We start from the raw sequence: 18,523 nt of genomic DNA, 5'->3' as shown, positions 1-18,523 counted from the left end.
GGAACCAATGAAACCCCTCCCGCCCGCTTACTGAATTAGAAAAGTAAGCTTGTGCCGAGGCTCGGAATCGAACCACGGCCTTTCGCATTTGAGGCGGAGACGCTACCACTCCGCCACGATGGCTCACGATTAAAGCGTGAATAAAGGCGCATCTAGTGAATGCATTCTTCCTATGCAGAAGTCTACGCGCTTTCGCTGCATATATCCTGGCCTAACAGAGCTAGGCCATCAGGAATTTTTCTGAACTGCATGGCACCTTGTCTCCCGTCCCTAATAAACGATTTCCGTTAAGCAGCTTGAAGCTGACTAGCACAGCCGGGAATGTTTCGTCGGGCGAGCGTGCGAAGACACAAGTGCTCTTTATACTGCGAACTGCCTTGTACGATCACCGACCATCGTGCCATCATAGCTTTCCATCGACCGCAGCGATCATCTGACCAGCCTTAACAGGCTTCTTCAAAGGTTAACAAAGGCCTTGAAGCGGCACTTGGAGTTCCTCTGCTGTTCGGCGCTTGTAAATCGAGGCGCGTCAAAAACAAAACCACGGGGCACGCAAAGCTAATAGACGCGAAGCGCACTAGAACATCGAAACTCTCCTGGCCGCCTGTGGAGCCGCAAAGCATCGGTTTTCTTTGCTTCCAACATTCAGATTGCATTTTGTCTGCCTTCCTTGTGTGATAAAAGTGCACCATCGGCTTTAAAACAAAACTTACTTCAATATTGAACCGGGTAACCTTCCTTTGTCAGCCTCAGAGTTTCGCGGTTTCCATGTAGGAATGCAAATTCCTCCAAGGTGGCGTCTCTTGTCCAATGACGTCTTCCCGCTTGTACTTGCGGGATGGCCTGTGGGGGCGATACCTGTATTTTGGTTTTTGCTATTTTCTACCTTACAAGAGCTTTGTTTTCAGTAAGAGTTGCGTTCTTGTGATCAGGAGCTGGTATTCTATCAATACAAGCCAACTTCAATTTCTCCTCAGTGTCCCTTTAATCAGTGAGTGCGCGGGGGTTTCAGTGGCTCCCCCCACCGACCAGGTGGTTGGTCACGTGGTGCGGAGCAGCTGCCGGTGGCGCGGCGCCATGGCTGGTCACGTGGTTCGTGACGCGGTTTTTCACGTGACCAGTCACGTGTTTGGTCACGTGGTGCGGTGTAACCAAGGTAGAACTGTCAGCACGGCGAAACTCCGAGTTCGTGGTCAATGTAGCTTTTGCTGCAAAAGAGACAAAAATGAACATCAAGATGTACGCTATTTGAGCCACGATAAATAGTTGGCCACGTCGATTGAAGAAGAGGGGGCAAAAAGGGTCACATGAGCCATGTTTACTGAGGTAAACAACAAGAGTCGAAAGAAGGTCAGTGGGGTAACTTCTCACGGCTCCGCGAACGACGGATCGCCTTCGAAGTGACAGCAGGATCATCGTCGCAAGCAGTTGGCGAGCGCAGCGAAGCGACAAACATCTTATACATTGCTGTCACCGGCATGTGTACTCCAGCCAAGCCATTATGACGCCCTTGGACACTCAGCCGCGGAGGAAGCTTAGCCGGAGATTGAGGTTTCCTTGCAAGATTACGTTGACCACTGGTTGTCGTCCTTGGCGACGGCACGAGAAACAAGGCAACACAAGTGCATAAATGTGTTTAGTGTAAAGAAAGCACATGCACACAAAAGACAAAAGACACTCATATACACACAAAACAAACAAGGCCACATTGGTACTCCGATGTCCTTGCAGTCGGTTAGTTATGAAACCACGTCACTCAGTTTCAGGTACTGCACTATGGAGCGCCAACAGTCAACATTAAGTGCATCTAACTGCGTGCTGCCATCGCCGGCATCACATAGAACCCTCGCGCGCACAACGCCAGCATAGATCATGTAGTTGTCATCCAGATAGTACCTTGCCTTCTTCACGTCCATGGACACCTTGAGCTCGGATTTTCCAGACAATGACACCAGGTGCTCCTTTAGCGATGCTGTACCACACAATTCGTCGAAGGCAGATGCGCAGGAATGTTTGGCACAAGGCGTTGGGCGCCCGTCAAAGCTCATCACGAATTTCGCTGCCTTGTTCAGCAGGCCCTGGTTCTGCTCTTTAGCGTCGTCCATCGCTGCACAAGCCCACACCACGTCTTCCCAGGAAGAGCACCTCACAGTAACTCTCGATAGGAAGACATTCTTGGTGATGATATCTTTAAGCACACCAAGGACCGCGTTGGAAATGTTTCCCGTGCTCCCGATGCGCAGCTCAACTAAGCTTCTCTTGATTTTGGGAACCAGGACCCAAAGCAACTGAGCAGTCTTCAAGGTGAGTCGAGCGGTTTCCAACTTCAGTTTCCTTAGCCGTGTGCTGCATGCCAGGGCATCAAAGATCTCGGCCATTAGTGGGGCCGTGTCTTCCCTCTCATCGTAAGTCCTTCGCATGTCTAAGTGGAAGCTATGGAGGCACGCACATGCCTTGAGTGCTGCACAGAGCGCACTGGAAATGTCTCCTTGTGTTGTGCCGTCATTGCTATTGGCAACGCGCCCGTAGTCAAGGTGTAGTGAGCACAGTGAGCGATTCAAGGCCAACTTTTCATACAGAGAGCACAGGACGTCGCCGACGAGCCCGCTGTGGCTGATCTTCACCTTTGTAGCGAATCCGAGGGCCTGTGCCAGGGTTTCGGGCACGGCCGAGGGTGCATCTACAAACAGGTAAAATTGCACGCGGCCAGGACACTCCAGTCTGAGCTGCTCAAGAGTGGAGTTTTTCTCCTGTAGGAATGGCCATCTGCTGCTGAGCTGCGGCATAACGAGGCTCCTCAGTGTAGAGTTGGAAGGAAGTGCCAGGCACAACTTGCTGACCGTTCCTGCTTCAAGGTAACAGTTGTGCAAACTGAGGTTCTCCAAAGGGCAGTTCGCAGATACTGCCTCGGCAATACATGTAGCCCCTCTGCCATCAATGTTGCAATTTAGCAGCGACAGTGTTTGAAGCGAGTGATGAACAGTCAAGAACTTTGCCAATGGCTCTCCCACTGTGTCACTAATTAATGTGTCTTGCAGAGCCAGATGCTGTAATGATGGAATGCCTTCTAACGAACCAAACAGACTTGTCAAACACTCAAGACAACCTCGCCGCCCGCTTAAGTGCCCGCAGCTCATAGCTGTTTCGCATAGACCGCCCAAGGAGAGTTTCTGCAGAAACCTGGTGCTCTTGAAGGCCTCTGTCATGGCATCGCAGGCGAAAGAATTTCGGTAGTCCTGGAGGGTCAATTCCTCAAGCCGTTCGCATGCGAAGAGGGCTAGAAGCAGGGAGATTGCAGATTCCCGAGAGAGTTGGTTGTGGATCAGCTTGACGCTGTGCAGAGTGTGCCCGTTTCCCCTCAGCACATCGGCCACCTTGGTCGCCAGGGCATCGCTGATGTGAACGTTGGTAAGGTCAAGCTCACGGAGGCACTTCGGAGGTCCAAAGGCTTGGAGAAATCTCTCAGGCAGAGGTCTATGGCTGGCATGAAGTACGAGGCTCTGCAGGTTGTTCGCCGGTCCAACGATGACAGACGAGATGAAGGACAGCCGGTCAATGTGTGCTCGGTCGAATACACGGACCTCGCGGATGCAGGCATGTTGTCTTGGAAGCCAGGCGATGAGGAAAGCGCCATCGTTTTCATTGCCAGAACCCCGGTTCCTCGCCCACTGGTCACCTCGGTCGTCGTAAGAGCGCAGACAGAGCTTGCCCGGTTCAAACTGTGTCAAAACAAGCCTCGTAGCTCGCAGAGCCTTGTTCCACGACTCTATATCTTCAATGAGCCAGCATTCTTTGAGCTTGTCCGCTGAGCAGGAGCGTTCGCTGCGTAGGCCACGTAGCAAGTGTTCGAGTCTCCAACGCCAAGGATAGTGGTTACCCGCAACGTCCATGCTTGTATAGCCTTTTCAACACGCTCGAAAAAATTCCGTTGTTGGCGTAATACCAAATGAAGCAGGTAAATTTCTTCCACAGCGGTCTAATCTGTGCTTGGACGAAGCGTTGGTACTCACGCGCCAATGCGCAGAGTGTGCGAAGCCATTGTCGGAACACGAGTTCTTGCTTTTTGCCCGGATCTTCAGATGCGGCCGTGGCGATGCCAGTGGTAGAAAACTACCTGATCAACCGTGGGGGCGTGCTGCGAGGCCGCAGGATTTGGGAATCAGCCGGCGGAACGAAGCCTAGCACGGTTTCGAACACGAGAGCGCACGAGAGCCTCCAGCGCTGATGTGCTACGGCTTCGTCTTCTTCTCAGCAAATGGCCCCATATGTTGTCACTTCTGATCCCGGATGCCATGCTTGGATGTCATGTGGGCTTCAGGAGCAAAAATATTTAAAAAAACTAAATGATATGTCTTTAGGAATTGATGCCGGTGGCGCATATCGACAAACAGCTAAGGCGCATTAGCGTTTGAATTGGGTACCTGACATTAAATGGGCTATGAAGGGGGCGCTAATAAAGTAGCGGCATGCCAGGGATATTGAAGCACGCCGCTTCACGAATAGTGTCCAGCAAGGATTTTTTAAATGCGCTTTAAAGAAGCTGAGTTATGTGTAGTTGAAATTTGAATTTCAGCTTCTTCGCGCCTTTCCCTCTCTCGTCACTTTTTGCAGGCTGGAAGACCTGTAGGCGCTCCTTCGCCGACCCCTCTCTGGGAGCGGAGCTTGCCGACCCGCCGGAGATAAGCGGCCTAGTGGCCGCGGCCATGGTAGCTGCCTGACGTCTGAAAGAATCTAACCAATGGGCACCTCTCACCTTGTCTACGCAGATGCGGGAAACGGAGGAGGGTGCGAGCATGAAAAAGTCGCCGGGAAGGGCTCGCCAACTTCAACGCGTGATTGTGGGTCGTCTGCTGCGTGTAGGAGATTATTATTTGGCTCCGGTTTTCATGGCAACACAGGGCAGTGATTAAGTGAGTTAATGTGCTCTCCTCGGAAGGAGTTTCAGAGCCCCTTTAATAGTTACTTCCGGAGTGTTACAGTTTGGCTCTTCAGTGTATTTAGAGATTTTATAGATAACCATTACTCGCCATATCGTTGTCAAGTTTCTCGAGAAGGCGGTTCTGGGAGGCGCTGCCTGCCACGCAACGAATTCTAGCCCTCCACTAGCGCCACAGAAAAATTGCGGGTGTTGGTAGCGTCCGCCAGGCGTCTCCACCGTCGACGCTGCGTTGAGCTCCACCAGTGGCGAGTCTTGCCTGCCCAGCGGGTCAGCGCCCCTTAGGAACCCACGTCAAATAAAGTCCTCAAAACATATTGTGGTTTCACAGTGCACCTGCTTTGTCGTCCCTTCGTGAAGGAAAGCCGAGCATGCCCTAGAACAGGTTGTTAAGTGTCTCTAACGTCATGTCGAGCGTGGTGTATTTTTAAAACACCGCCGTACGAGCGCGCGTGTGTCAACGTCGCCTGTGGGTACCGGACGGGAGTGCGACTTATAGAAACACACGAAAACCAAGATTTGCGAAGAAATTTTTTTGTTTTAGTTTCGCAGTCTACGTACGGAGGCAGCCGTTCGTTAAGAGTTGGCGAACGCTTTGAAGAAGACTGAGAAAATATGCAATGTCATTTTGAAGGCAATCTATTTTTAAAATACCGCAATTAATGTGTGCGGTGAAGACGGACATCCTCCCGAAAGGCGCTGTATCCGCTGGGTGTTTCCCGAAATCGTAAAAGCTTCTCGTGGAGTCCCACATGCTTCCGCGCGCGCTGCTTTTGGTCATTGATACAGCCGTTCAAACTGTACAGCCTAGCCAGCTCTACATGAACAGAAGTTCTCAAACGCCATGATATAAGCGAAAGAAAACAAACCGCGCACCGCAACAGACGACGGCGCAGACGATACCCTAACCGCTTCCGGCGTCCGCTGGCGTGTTTGCAATCGTAGCGGGTTTTCGGCCGGTCAATAGCCTCACCGGTTTCTGTCGAGGTGGAAACTTGAATAAAGGCGTTAAGATTTTTGAATCCGGCAATGTCCACGACGTGAGGGAACGAATGACGGAAAATGGATGTGAAGTCGCGTCGCCGTCTATCACAGGTCGACGACAAAGGAGCCGCGGCAAAAGAAACGGGGGAATATTAACTTACTGTCTTGTTGCACTCCAAAGAGCACATGTGCTGCAAGAGAGCAGCCATTTATAGATCTTTTAAAACGCCAACAAACACTTGTGCGATGAAAATAACCACGAAGAAAGATTACAACAAGATCTTAGTTTTGACATCGAAGTATTTGAGTCCATGCAAAGTCTTCGCCGTTCATGATTCCTGTGTCGCGTTTGAAATCGGCAAGATTTGGTCCGCACTTAACTCCGACAAGTGATATTACAGCCAGCAGCACAGAAGTTAGCGTTACTCACTTTTAGGTTTCATAGGTGACGGAAAGAAAGTATGGGACAAAAGCGCTCGCTTCTTTTCCATCGCGCTCGCTTCCCCCCTCCGGACGCTCGCGCCGCCGCTAGAGGCGCGCGCGTCGCTGTGGCGTTAGAAACGCCGGGCGCTTGTCGCGTGTTCTTTTTTACTGCAGTCGGGGAAAGAGCGAGCAACACAAATATCACGAAATTTGAGCGGAATTACATTCTAGGCCCGGAACGGCCATTTGAAATCAAGTGGCTTCCGCGGTGCTCCACAGCTTTCTTGAAGGCAGTCGAAATCTTCGGCATTTACTCGGAATGCTGCAGTGGCGCTGAAGGTGTCATGTGTGTGTTTGCCAGCTTTAGCTGAACTTTTGAACAATATGGCTGAACCCGGACTGTGATGTTGCTTAGGACAACAGTGTATTGTATAGTGATTCGGGCCTAACCTTAATTGAGTTTATCGAACACTCACTGCATCGTTCAGCGCGTAACATGGTTTAGTGAGCCGCTAAAGGCGCCCGTGAAAGTGAAACGCGCCCGCCTCGCCTTTCCGTGTAGTTCTCGCGTATGACTGCCCCGGAACGAATACAGATGAACTTAAGTTTCGAAATCGAGTTTTGAAACGGCAGTGCTACGTGTCACAGAAGGAAGGTTAATTGCTCGTCAATCGTGCTGTTTCTTTTTCTCGATTCCGTAGTCCGCACGGAAGCGTACAGCGCACTAAGGGACGGGGACACAAAAAAGCAAGACACGTGGGACACACGAGTATGAGATAACCCGCGGCTTACTTGCCGTTACTGCTCAAACTCGGAGCATTCACGCTCGGACCTACTAACTATCCCTTCCTACGCGCACTGCGACAACCGTTATAACCCTGCGGATGGCCAATATGGCCACTTCCCCAGGAGAGCGTTTAAGTTTCAGAGGCCGGCTACGGGGAACCCACCGCGAGGTCCATGGTTTCCCTGTAAGCAGAAACCGCCGCGTCGCTAGCCGGACGGCACACCCCCACTTGCAGGAGGGAGTTCGCAGTGCATCTGAAAACCTTTTGAATTTTTGCCTACAGAGCCGGATTTTATGGATCCAACCTCACTGTGAACCCAGGCCTGGCTCCGCCAGGCAGCGGACTTCATGCGCGCAATTGGCCCTCACAGTTGCATGAAATTCGCTGAAGTCTCCCATGTGGTGTGCTGCCTCAGTGGATGGGTCCCAGCCATATCCATCCCCACCACTCGCGTTGCCATGCTACAAAGCTGGGCAGCCGAAACCGCCCTTGGCCCATCCAGGTGGCGGGTCGCGGACGTCGTACACGTGCCAAATCGAATTTTTCCCCCACGGCAGAAAAGGAGCCCGCATTAGAGAGAAAAAAAATTGGCGATGATCTGGCTCTGTTAGGCCAGGATATACGTAGCGAAAGCGCGGCGACATCTGGTTCGCAAGAGTGAATATATGAAACCCGTGAATTCGCTAGGTGCGCCTTTTTTTACGACGAAAAATTGAGCCGTCGTGGCGGAGTGGTGGCGTCTACGCCTCAAAGGCCCAGGCTCGATTCCCAGCCTCGTCGCAGGTTTTTTTTTTAAAGGGACAGTGAGGGGAGCTCTATCAATTTTTTTTAGCAAAATCTGATAGTCCGACATTTCCTGGCTTTGTTGCCGCTTGTCCGGGAAAGAAAGATACATTTATTTCAAAGAAAATTGGATTAGAAGTTGAAAAAGTCTTCCCCGCCGCTCCGATTGAAACTCGAAATCTCTTATGACGTCATAGGACGGAGTGACGTGAAACGTGACGTAAACGCAGACTCCGTGATTTCTGGCCGCTAGCGGTGCGGTCTAGCAGCAGCCGAAATGAAAGGTACCGCCGCCGCACGTTGAAGGCATCTATAGACGGTTTCAGTGTTTGCAAACGAACCGCGCTTGACGCTGATTGGTTGCCCTCCGTCAGCTTCCGGCAAGAGATCTTTTGTACTTCCGGCTGTGCATTTTCAAGGAGTGTGCAACGTGAGACTAGTGTGTCGGTGTTTCTGTGTGCTGCTTTGGGCTGATTGTGAGCGTTGAATGTAATTATCGACATGTCGAGCGACTAATTCAAGGCACTCTGCAACGAAGCGAAGGAGCGGTATCTCCAGAAGCTAGTATTTGGAAGCGCAGAGCTGCCCGACCCGCTGGACGATGATGTGCGCTTCCCGTTTTCATCCGGCTCCAAAAACCTTCCGCCAGTCACTGCCGCGGACATTTTTGTTTATCTTGTGGAAGGTGTGTGCTTTTACACAAGAGAGCAGTTTAAAAACTACAAGATCACCGAAGCTTAAAATGCATTTGTCAGCGGAAAAGTGAAGTGTCTCGCGTCATTCAAGTCCGTCAAGCGTGGGGGAGGTATCGTCGTCGTAGTGGCAACTGTAGAAGCCAGCCAAGCTTTTCCCAAAACATATCGCCCATGGTGCGTTGTTAACGGCGACGGAACCGTAGTCAGCGCTCACTGTACCTGCATGGCTGGGTAAGTAAACGATAATCGCAAAGGCAATCTTAACTGCTTGCACGTGTTAACCTTTGTAGAGCGCTCGTGCGATCTGCTGCGTAGCGAAATAATCCAACTATTCTAGGAATTAACCTCCTGTCTTTTCTTCCTATCGCTCTCACCTTTATTTCCTTCTGTCTTCTTGCTGTCCCTGTTTTCCGTCCGCCATAGCTCGCGTGTCGCAAGTGCATATGGAAATTACCGCGGCTGCCGGAAGTCATTTTCTTTCGTGTGTGTTGTGCAAAATTAACAACCGCTGCAGAGAGACAACGGATGCTGCTCCTTTCAGAGCAATGCGCATAACAAGCAAGGGAGTTGAGCGAGTCGGAAAGATGCCGCGAACAGCCTGACGCCACGGATGCAAATTTTTTAAATGGTCGTTGTTTGTGAGGAAACAACTGTCCTCAAATGTTTAAAAACTGGTAATTAGCTGTTCGTAAAATGGCTTTTTTATTTGTTTACAGTTAATTCCCTGCTACTAAACATATGACATCAATTAGTTTCCCGCATTAACAAAAATACCCTTTGTCATTCATGGTAATAGATTTGTTTCTTTGCTTTTTGCTTTCAAGGACAATACTTCAAACTCAAGCAAATGGCTTAAGCATAACAGCGATGCAAAGCCCAGTATTGTGGCCTTAGCAGAGCAGGTGAATTAATATTTGCCCATTTCTTATGCGGCACAGCACTCTCAACAAATTTTACAATGGCTACTTGAATTATGGACTAGAACAGCCGCGCTGTTACACCACACCACTTGAAACTTAATTAATGTGTTTACAGTGTAAATGTGAGCAGTGAGTGTCGGTGTACATAAACATAGTTTTCAACGATCGAGGGATGTTGGTACTCATCCTTTGCTTTGTTTAATGTCTTCCTTACAATGTTTTTCGGTAGTACTCTTAAGTGGTTGTGACTGCACTCTTGCAAATTTCAGACTACGAGAATGCTGCACTCACGTTGCAGCACTGCTGTTCAGTGTGGAAGCAAATGTGAAAAATGGACTACACAATCCATCGCTGACCGATGTTGCATGCAAGTGGATCGAGGTATCAAGGAAGATCAGAGTAAGCCCGAACAGTTTAATTTGTTTTCTTTTGCCATCCGGTCATGCCATGTAAGTCCTCATCATAAACTGAGTTGTCAAAACTGGATGCAGGTGGCACCAGTCAGCGACATGATATTTTTCAAGCCGAAGGCAGGTCAGCCAGTGCTCCAACCTGTCCCTAGAGCCCAAAATAGCTCACCAACCTGGACCGATTAACAAGTTCACAGCTTCTTGCAGCAAGTCAAGGTAAAAAGATCTTCATCATCATCATCATCATCATCAGCCCTACTACACCCACTGCAGGGCAAAGGCCTCTCCCATGTCTCTCCAATTAACCCTATCCTTTGCCAGCTGCATCCACCCTTTGCCTGCAAACTTCTTAATCTCATCCGCCCATCTAACCTTCTGCCGCCCCCTGCTACGCTTACTTTCTCTTGGAACCCACTCCGTTACCCTTAAAGACCAGCGGTTATCTTGCCTTCGCATTACATGCCCTGCCCAAGCCCATTTCTTTCTCTTGATTTCGACTAGGATGTCATTAACCCGTGTTTGCTCCCTCACCCACTCTGCCCGCTTCCGATCTCTTAACGTTACACCTATCATTTTTCTTTCCATGGCTCGCTGCGTTGTCCTTAACTTAAGCTGAACTCTTTTCGTTAGCCTCCACGTTTCTGCCCCGTAGGTGAGTACCGGTAAGATTATGCTGTTGTACACTTTCCTCTTGAGGGAAATTGGTAAACTGCCACTCATGATCTGCGAGAATTTGCCATATGCGCTCCACCCCATTCTTATCCTTCTAGTTATCTCCCTCTCATGATCAGGATCAGCTGTCACTACCTGCCCTAAGTAGACGTATTCCGGCACCATTTCTAGGCTCTCGCTGCCAATTGTGAACTGTTGTTCCCTTGCTAGGCTGTTGAACATTACCTTGGTTTTCTGCATGTTAATTTTTAGACCCATCGATCTGCTCTGCCTGTCTAACTCGTTGATCATGATTTGCAGTTCACCACCTGAGTGACTCAGCAAGGCAATGTCATCAGCAAATCTCAGATAATTTAGGTATTCTCCATTTATTCTTATTCCCAACTCTTCCCAATTCAGGCCTCGAAATACCTCCTGCAAACATGCAGTGAACAGCATTGGCGAGATCGTGTCTCCTTGCCTGACGCCCTTCCTTATTGGAATTTTATTGCTGACTTTATGGAGGACTATAGTAGCTGTGCAGTTGCTATATATATCTTCCAGTATTTTGACATAAGGCTCTTCTACCCCCTGATTACGCAATGCCTGTATGACTGCTGAGGTTTCCACTGAGTCGAATGCTTTCTCGTAATCAATGAAAGCTATATATAGAGGTTGGTTATATTCTGCGCATTTCTCTATCACCTGATTGATAGTGTGAATATGATCTATTGTAGAATATCCTTTACGAAAGCCTGCCTCATCATTTGGTTGATTAAAGTCTAACGTTGCCCTGACTCTATTAGCGATTACCTTAGTAAATACTTTGTAGGCAACGGATAGTAAGCTGATCGGCCTGTAATTTTTCAAGTCCTTGGCGTCTCCCTTCTTATGAATTAAGATAATGTTTGCATTCTTCCAAGCTTCTGGTACAGTCGAGGTCATAAGGCATTGCGTATACAGGGTGACTAGTTTCTCTAGCACGATTTCCCCTCCATCCTTCAACAGATCTGCTGTTACCTGATCCTCCCCAGCTGCTTTTCCCCTTTTCATTGCTTCTAAGGCTTTCTTTACTTCATCTTTCGTTACTGGCGGGATGACGCATTGCTGTGCACTGCTGTCTTTCTCATTAGCGCTCTGATTACATTGGCTACTGTACAGGTCTGTGTAGAACTCTTCGGCTACGTTAACTATCTTATCCATATTGCTAATGACATTGCCCTGCTTGTCTCCTAATGCATACATCTGGTTTTTACCTATGCCTAGTTTCCTCTTCACTGTTTTTAGGCTACCTCCGTTCTTTATAGCATGCTCGATTCTCCCCATATTAAACTTCCTTATGTCGGCTACCTTGCGCTTATTTATTAACTTTGATAGCTCCGTTAGTTCTATTCTATCGGTAGTGTTAGATGCCTTCATGTTTTGGCGCTTCTTAATCAGATCTTTCGTCACCTGAGATAGCTTCCCGGTATCTTTTCGAACTGTCCTACCGCCTACTTCTACTGCGCACTCCGTAATTATTGATGTCAGGTTATCGTGCATTGAATGAACATCAAGATCATCTTCCTCAGTTAAAGCCGAGTATCTGTTTTGCAGCGCTATCCTAAACTCCTGTGCTTTCCCTCTTACGGCTAACTTGTTAATGGTCTTCTTCTTCGCTAGCTTCTTCCGTTCCCTCTTCAAGTCTAAGCTAATTCTAGACCTTACCATTCTATGGTCGCTGCAACGCACCCTTCCGAGGACGGCCACATCCTTAATGATGCCTGGTTTAGCGCATAGTATGAAGTCGAATTCATTTTTAATCTCACCATTGGGGCTCTTCCAGGTCCACTTCCTGTTTTCTCGTTTGCGGAAGAAGGTATTCATGATCCGTAAATTATTTCTATCCGCGAATTCGACTAATAACTCTCCCCTGCTATTTCTAGAGCCTATCCCATAGTCACCTACCGCGTGGTCGTCAGCCTGCTTCTTGCCCACCTTCGCATTGAAGTCACCCATCAGTACAGTGTACTGCGACTTTACTTTATTCATTGCTGATTCTACGTCCTCATAGAAGCTTTCAACGGCCTGGTCATCATGGCTGGATGTGGGTGCGTAGGCCTGCACCACTTTCAGCTTGTACCTCCTATTCAGCCTAATTACTATAGCTGCTACCCTCTCGTTAATACTGTAGAACTCCTCTACGTTGCCAGCTATATCCTTATTAATGAGGAAACCCACACCTAGCTCTCGTCTATCCTCTAACCCGCGATAGCATAGTATGTGTCCGTCCTTTAGTACTCTATACGCCTCACCTGTCCTCCTAACTTCGCTAAGCCCTATCACATCCCATTTAATTCCCGCTAGTTCCTCGAACAGCACTGCTAGGCTAGCCTCACTAGCTAAAGTTCTGGCGTTAAACGTTGCCAGGTTCAGATTCCAATGGCGGCCTGTCCGGAGCCAGAGATTCTTAGCACCCTCCGCTGCGTCACAGGTCTGACCGCCGCCGTGGTCAGTTGCTCTGCAGCCGCTGGGGACTGAGGGCCGAGGGTTAGTTGGTTTGATCATAGAAGGTTGTGGCCAAGTACTACACCAGGGTGGCCAAATCCTGTTCTGGTGAGAGAGTGCGTTGTCGGTTCTGGTCCCCGAGATAAGGCCGCACTCCAGGCCTGGTTATGCAATTCCATCGACACGCGTTTTTTTTTTAAACCCGGTGGAGAATTGCACGGCACCAGGATTTGAACCCCGGTCCTCTTGCACGCGAGGCGGATGTTCTACCTCTACGCCATCGCTGCATAAAAAGATCTTACTGAAGCACATACAGGCAGCTTGCACACACTTACCTATGAGTTGTATCTTGGCCAAGGTACAAGCAAATAGGGCTTGTGTGTTCACTTTGCCACTTGTTGTAATACAAGGAGAATGCATTTATACACGCCTGCTGTTCATTTTTGTCAGGTACTATAATAAAAAAAATGCTAAATGATGTTATTATTACTGTGTTACCTAGTTAACACTGCGTGTCATGAATATGCTTTAACATTTATTTTGCTTCCATGTCAACAGGCATTCACACTAAACACCCTGCTGCTATATATACCATCAGTAACAGACAGCGAAGACACAAATTCTTCACCTGAAGCAGCTGTCCAAGAAGAGCAGTGCAACGAGTCCCACGCGAGTGAACAAGTGCCGTAGTTTGCACTTTATTCCATTTATAAAGGCATGGATACACAAGAAGCTGCAAAAGTGCAGCTAACAGATGCATGTTGCAACGAAATCGAAAAAGCAACACGTGGGGAGTCAAAATCATTGAGGTGGGCGTCAGAACGAAAGAGACGAATAACAGCATCATTAATGCATCGTGCGGTATCATGGAGTGGCGCAGATGGACTCGTAGCCGAGATTATGGGGTACATAAAAGCACCACGTACTTTAGTCTTCGCTGTGGCTGTAAAATGGAACCAAAAGCTAAACAAGCATTCTTAGCTCACGAGTCAGGAGCACATCAAGACTTTCAGATCCACGAGTGTGGTTTGTGCATCATTGGGAAACAGCCATATCTAGCTGTATCTCCTGACGACATTGTATCTTGTACATGCTGTGGAAAAGCTGTACTGGAGGTGAAGTGTCCTGCCTTTGTGAAAGGACAGCCCCTGAAATATGAAATCTGCTTTAAAGCAGTTGCCACATTTAAACGAAAGTATGCAGGCAAAGAAGGAGCATGTCAACTACAATCAAGTGCAGGCCCAAGTGGCAGCAACGCAGCTGTTTCGAGCGTACTTTGTGGTATTTACAGGTTGCGCTCTAACTGCTGAAGTTATTTCTTTCGATGAGAGCTTCTGGTCTGTTGTGAAATCAAAAGCAGAAAGCTTTTTTTAAGGACATTTCCCCTGAGCTGGAAAACATGAGCATCCTAAAACAAATGCAACACGCCATGACAACATGTATCTTCCAAGGTGCCAAATCAGGCCGCGTTGTGGACTGCTCGCAGTGTAACGACACTTTTCACCTCAAATGTGCAAAACTGAAAAGCACTCCTGCATCCTGGGTTTGCATGAAATGCCAAACCGACAGTCAATCTGCTAGAAACTGAGTTGAAGTGCATATCCAGTCACAGACAGACGATGTGAAAAAATGTAAAGCAAAAAAATTTATTGTGAATGAGGGGAAATAACCGAATTACAATTAGAAACTTATAATTAGCTATAAACAAACTCTCCTACATACAAAACTACTTATTTGCTTGGTTGCATCTGTCCTTTGTTACACTTCGTAAGACATGGATCACTTTGTGCTATCCTTACAGAACCTAATTTATTTATTTTTTCTCTCGTGCTGCTTTGGTTTGAACCACCAAACAACATCTGTGAGACATTGGTCAGCATAGGTCATGTGAAGCAAGGAGCAACTACATTATAGTATCTATTTTTAATAGCTGTCGTTGTGGCTCCTGAGAAAGCCTGCTTTGTGTTGTAATAAAATTAAATGAAGCATCAGTACCAACACTGACTTTTGATGTTAGTTATTGTATGGCTACTCAAACTGAATTAATTATGAACGAATTATCTGTTGTAGAGAGATATCATCTGACGACCCATGTGTACCAACTTCTTGTGTACCTTTACAAGCATTAAAATAGGCAACCAAAATCACATGTTTGCAGACATTGTAAAAAGCACAGGACAGATCTCACCAAAGGCATATGCTAATAAAATTTTTATTTACATGCCAGTATGGTCTCATTCCATACAACGAATGGTATCACTTTACATTAAAATGTGCAGTGCTTATGCATGCAAAAAAAAGAGCCACCTTTCTAACACACAGTTACTCATGCTGGCTCTTGACTATAGGAGTTTGGAGGTTGACGAGTGCACTACGCACAATGAGGATTTTGTCAATAGTTGCTTGATCCCCATCTCCAGCTCTCTTCACAAAGCTTATTGGAAGTACTGTCTGGAAGACCCTGAAGAGTTTCAGCCGCTGTATGGCCCGTACCACATGTGTTCATAGACGGGAAAGTTTTCTCGATGCAGTAACTTCAGCCCCTGGTAGCTGTGCTCTTCGCTTAGTCAGGGAAGGCATCAGAATTGCGGCACCACATGCAGCAAACATTTCTTCACATCGGAACCTCCTGTCTACTAAAACAAGTCTCCTTCTTCGACCTTGTTAAGAAGTCCACTTTTCAAGGTCAACTCTTTGTCAGAAACTACCTCCCCATGCTTTCGAAACAAAAGATATGGCTCCTGAAGGTGTGATAGCGGCAAGCACTTTCACAGTGTTGTGGTGCTTATAGTTCGAATAAGTCTTGCTTCCGGCATCCATGTATGTGGGCCTTTGAATAAACACCTCTGTGCAATCAATTATTCCTCTCAGGTGTGATTCAAGTGCACGTCGAGATGGCCAAATGACAAATTTCTGCATGTTTGCTGCCAGCACGTCGATCCATGAGTGAAAAATGACACTTGCACTGCTGACAGAAATTCCATATCGAGAAGCCAGGTCTTTAGTCACAAGACTGAGCCGTAGACGCATCAGCACAAGAATGAGCTGCTGTTCGGCGTCATGTGAAGTCCGGTGGGTTGGCATCCAGATGAACAGCGCCAGCTGAAGCAGTGCTTTCAACATCTCTATTGAAACAAGGTCTGTATGAAATTTCACATTCTCATCCGACTCCATGACTGCACTCTTGTCATATTCGAAATGTTTGGTTGTCCGTGGCTTTCCAGTTCGGAAATTTTTTGTTTGGCTGTTGCAACTTCCAGCTCTAAAGAGGCTACCCGGTCCTTAAGGGACCTGTTTTCACCGACGAGATATGTATCTCCTGCATGGAGAGTGTTGTCTCGGTATCGGTGTCGCACGATCTGTGAGCAGTGGCCTCATCCGTGACAGCTTCACTTGAACCGATGGAGAGGCCAGGATCAGCTGCTGCAGACACAGCTGCCTTTAAATCCTGCTTCTTTTGAGCACGCTCGTGTCTTGCCAGCTTCTGCTGCGCGACAATACCATTTGTTGGGCGAGTTGGTGCTTACGGTGATCCATAACAGCGCGAAAGACGGGAAAGAGAAGAGAGGACACAACACAGAGCGCTGACACAGCGCTCTGTGTTATGTCCTCTCTTCTCTGTCCCGCCTGTCGCGCTGTTATGGATTATTCTGCTGCGCATTACTTTGCACTCGGTACGGAAACACCGTCGGAATGTAGTCCGGATGGTTCGGGTCCGACGAAGGCTTGCCTAAAAAAAAGAAAATGAAACACACCCAAGCCTCATGGGCACTCTAAACACAAAAACGCGGACAAGGGGCGCTGGTACAGTCTCGGTCTGCTAGTCCATACACAGCGGTCCTTGTTCTGAAAAACAAACTGCGCACAAAGTAGGCTCCACTCGAGGTTCTATTGGGCTACAGCTAAAACTTGCAGGAAGTGTGTCGCACCGTTCGTAATCCTTCACAAGGTACCCTCCTTGGCATGGAAACGAAATCGCCCCCCCCCAAAAAAAAAAAAATGAAGCTTCGCGCGGCGTTAGCACAGAAGTGACTTATGATACGCTGCCTTAAATTAACTAGCAAGTGCTGCATGCTTTTGCAAGTGGTCGCGTACGCGTGTAGGCGGAAGCTAATCGTGCGCTGGTCGAAATTCCCGGAGAACATCACTACGACGTCTCTCATAGCCTCAGGTATACTCGGAAAACAAACCTAATCACGCGCTCCAGCAGATTTCATTTCGGCTGCATTGGCGTAGCTGCTGCATGCGCAGCAAGAAGTCACTCGAACGCCACACACACTTTCCAATAGTTACAGGCTCGCTCAAGCAGCTAAAATTTCACAGTTGTAGTATGGCGTTTTACAACAGCGTCATAGGTACAAAAAGATACTTGCCTTGAACGAAGTGCGCCGAACAAATCGCAGATTTGCGAACAAATCTGCGAGCTTTTTGTAGGTTGCCATTTGTCCCGTATAACCGCAGCGATCCAGGTCTTTCTTCGTTCGTCTTCTACAGAGAACCTGTACGTTCGTATTTCGGAAAGAAGATTTGTTCCGGACCGTAGACTGCAGCATGGCACAGCACAGCAGCTTCCGCGTCGTACCAGCTTCACGGGAGATAATTTCATGGCAGAAAACATCGCGTAGCGAAGAGCGAACGCAGCACGCACGGAAGTATCCAAAACACGGAGAGACCGAGAGACCGGAAGTTTTCTAGGGGAGCATCTGGTTTGAGGCGCGCTGGCGCCCTCTGGCGGCACGGACCCGTCAAAACGGTGTGCGTGCGCGTGCGTGTGCGCGTGTGTGTGCGTGCGTGCTTGTGTGTGTGCGTGTGTGCGTGCGCGCGTGTGTGTGCGTGTGTGTGTGTGTGTGTGTTTGTGTGTGTGCGGGCATGTGTGGCGAGTTCGTCATCAGCTACGCTGCCATCGGGAATTGCTCGATATGCATATATTTATGGCAACTGAGGAAGGAAAGAACGCCCTAGAGGCAAACAGCACCAAAATAACATAATAGTGGGGTGCAGGGTTAATCGAAAGAGCTTGTTGCTGGCAGGGCTGGAAATGTCCTCACGAAAGCTGCCGCGCAACGCTCCAATACAAGCTTACCTCATACAGTTAGCAACGTCTACGGTTTTATGAATAGAAGTTGAACCCCTTAAGGCAGTAGCATATGCAAATGTGGTTGCTGCATTCAAATTTCCGTCTACTTTCTGCTCGCATGTAGCCGCGTCAGACGCGCGCATCAAGCAGTTTGGAAGCTTCATGGGCGCGCCGATCAATGTTGCCAGCACAAGGTGGGACCTTCGCGGTACTGTGAAGTTATCAAGTTACTCTAGCCCCACTCACTCGGCCCCTTCCCTACCTCCGGCGCCTGCGGCGCGCGTGGAGTGGCCGCGGCCGCGGTAGAGCGTGACGTCTGAAAGAATTTGGAGCTGTGAACCAATGATAACCCCCAGCTGCTGACGTCAT

This window comes from Amblyomma americanum, chromosome 1, assembly GCF_052857255.1.
Source record: "Amblyomma americanum isolate KBUSLIRL-KWMA chromosome 1, ASM5285725v1, whole genome shotgun sequence".
Taxonomy (NCBI): Eukaryota; Metazoa; Arthropoda; class Arachnida; order Ixodida; family Ixodidae; genus Amblyomma; species Amblyomma americanum.
The sequence above is the reverse complement of the archived record's forward strand: the minus strand, read 5'-3'. Positions refer to the sequence as shown.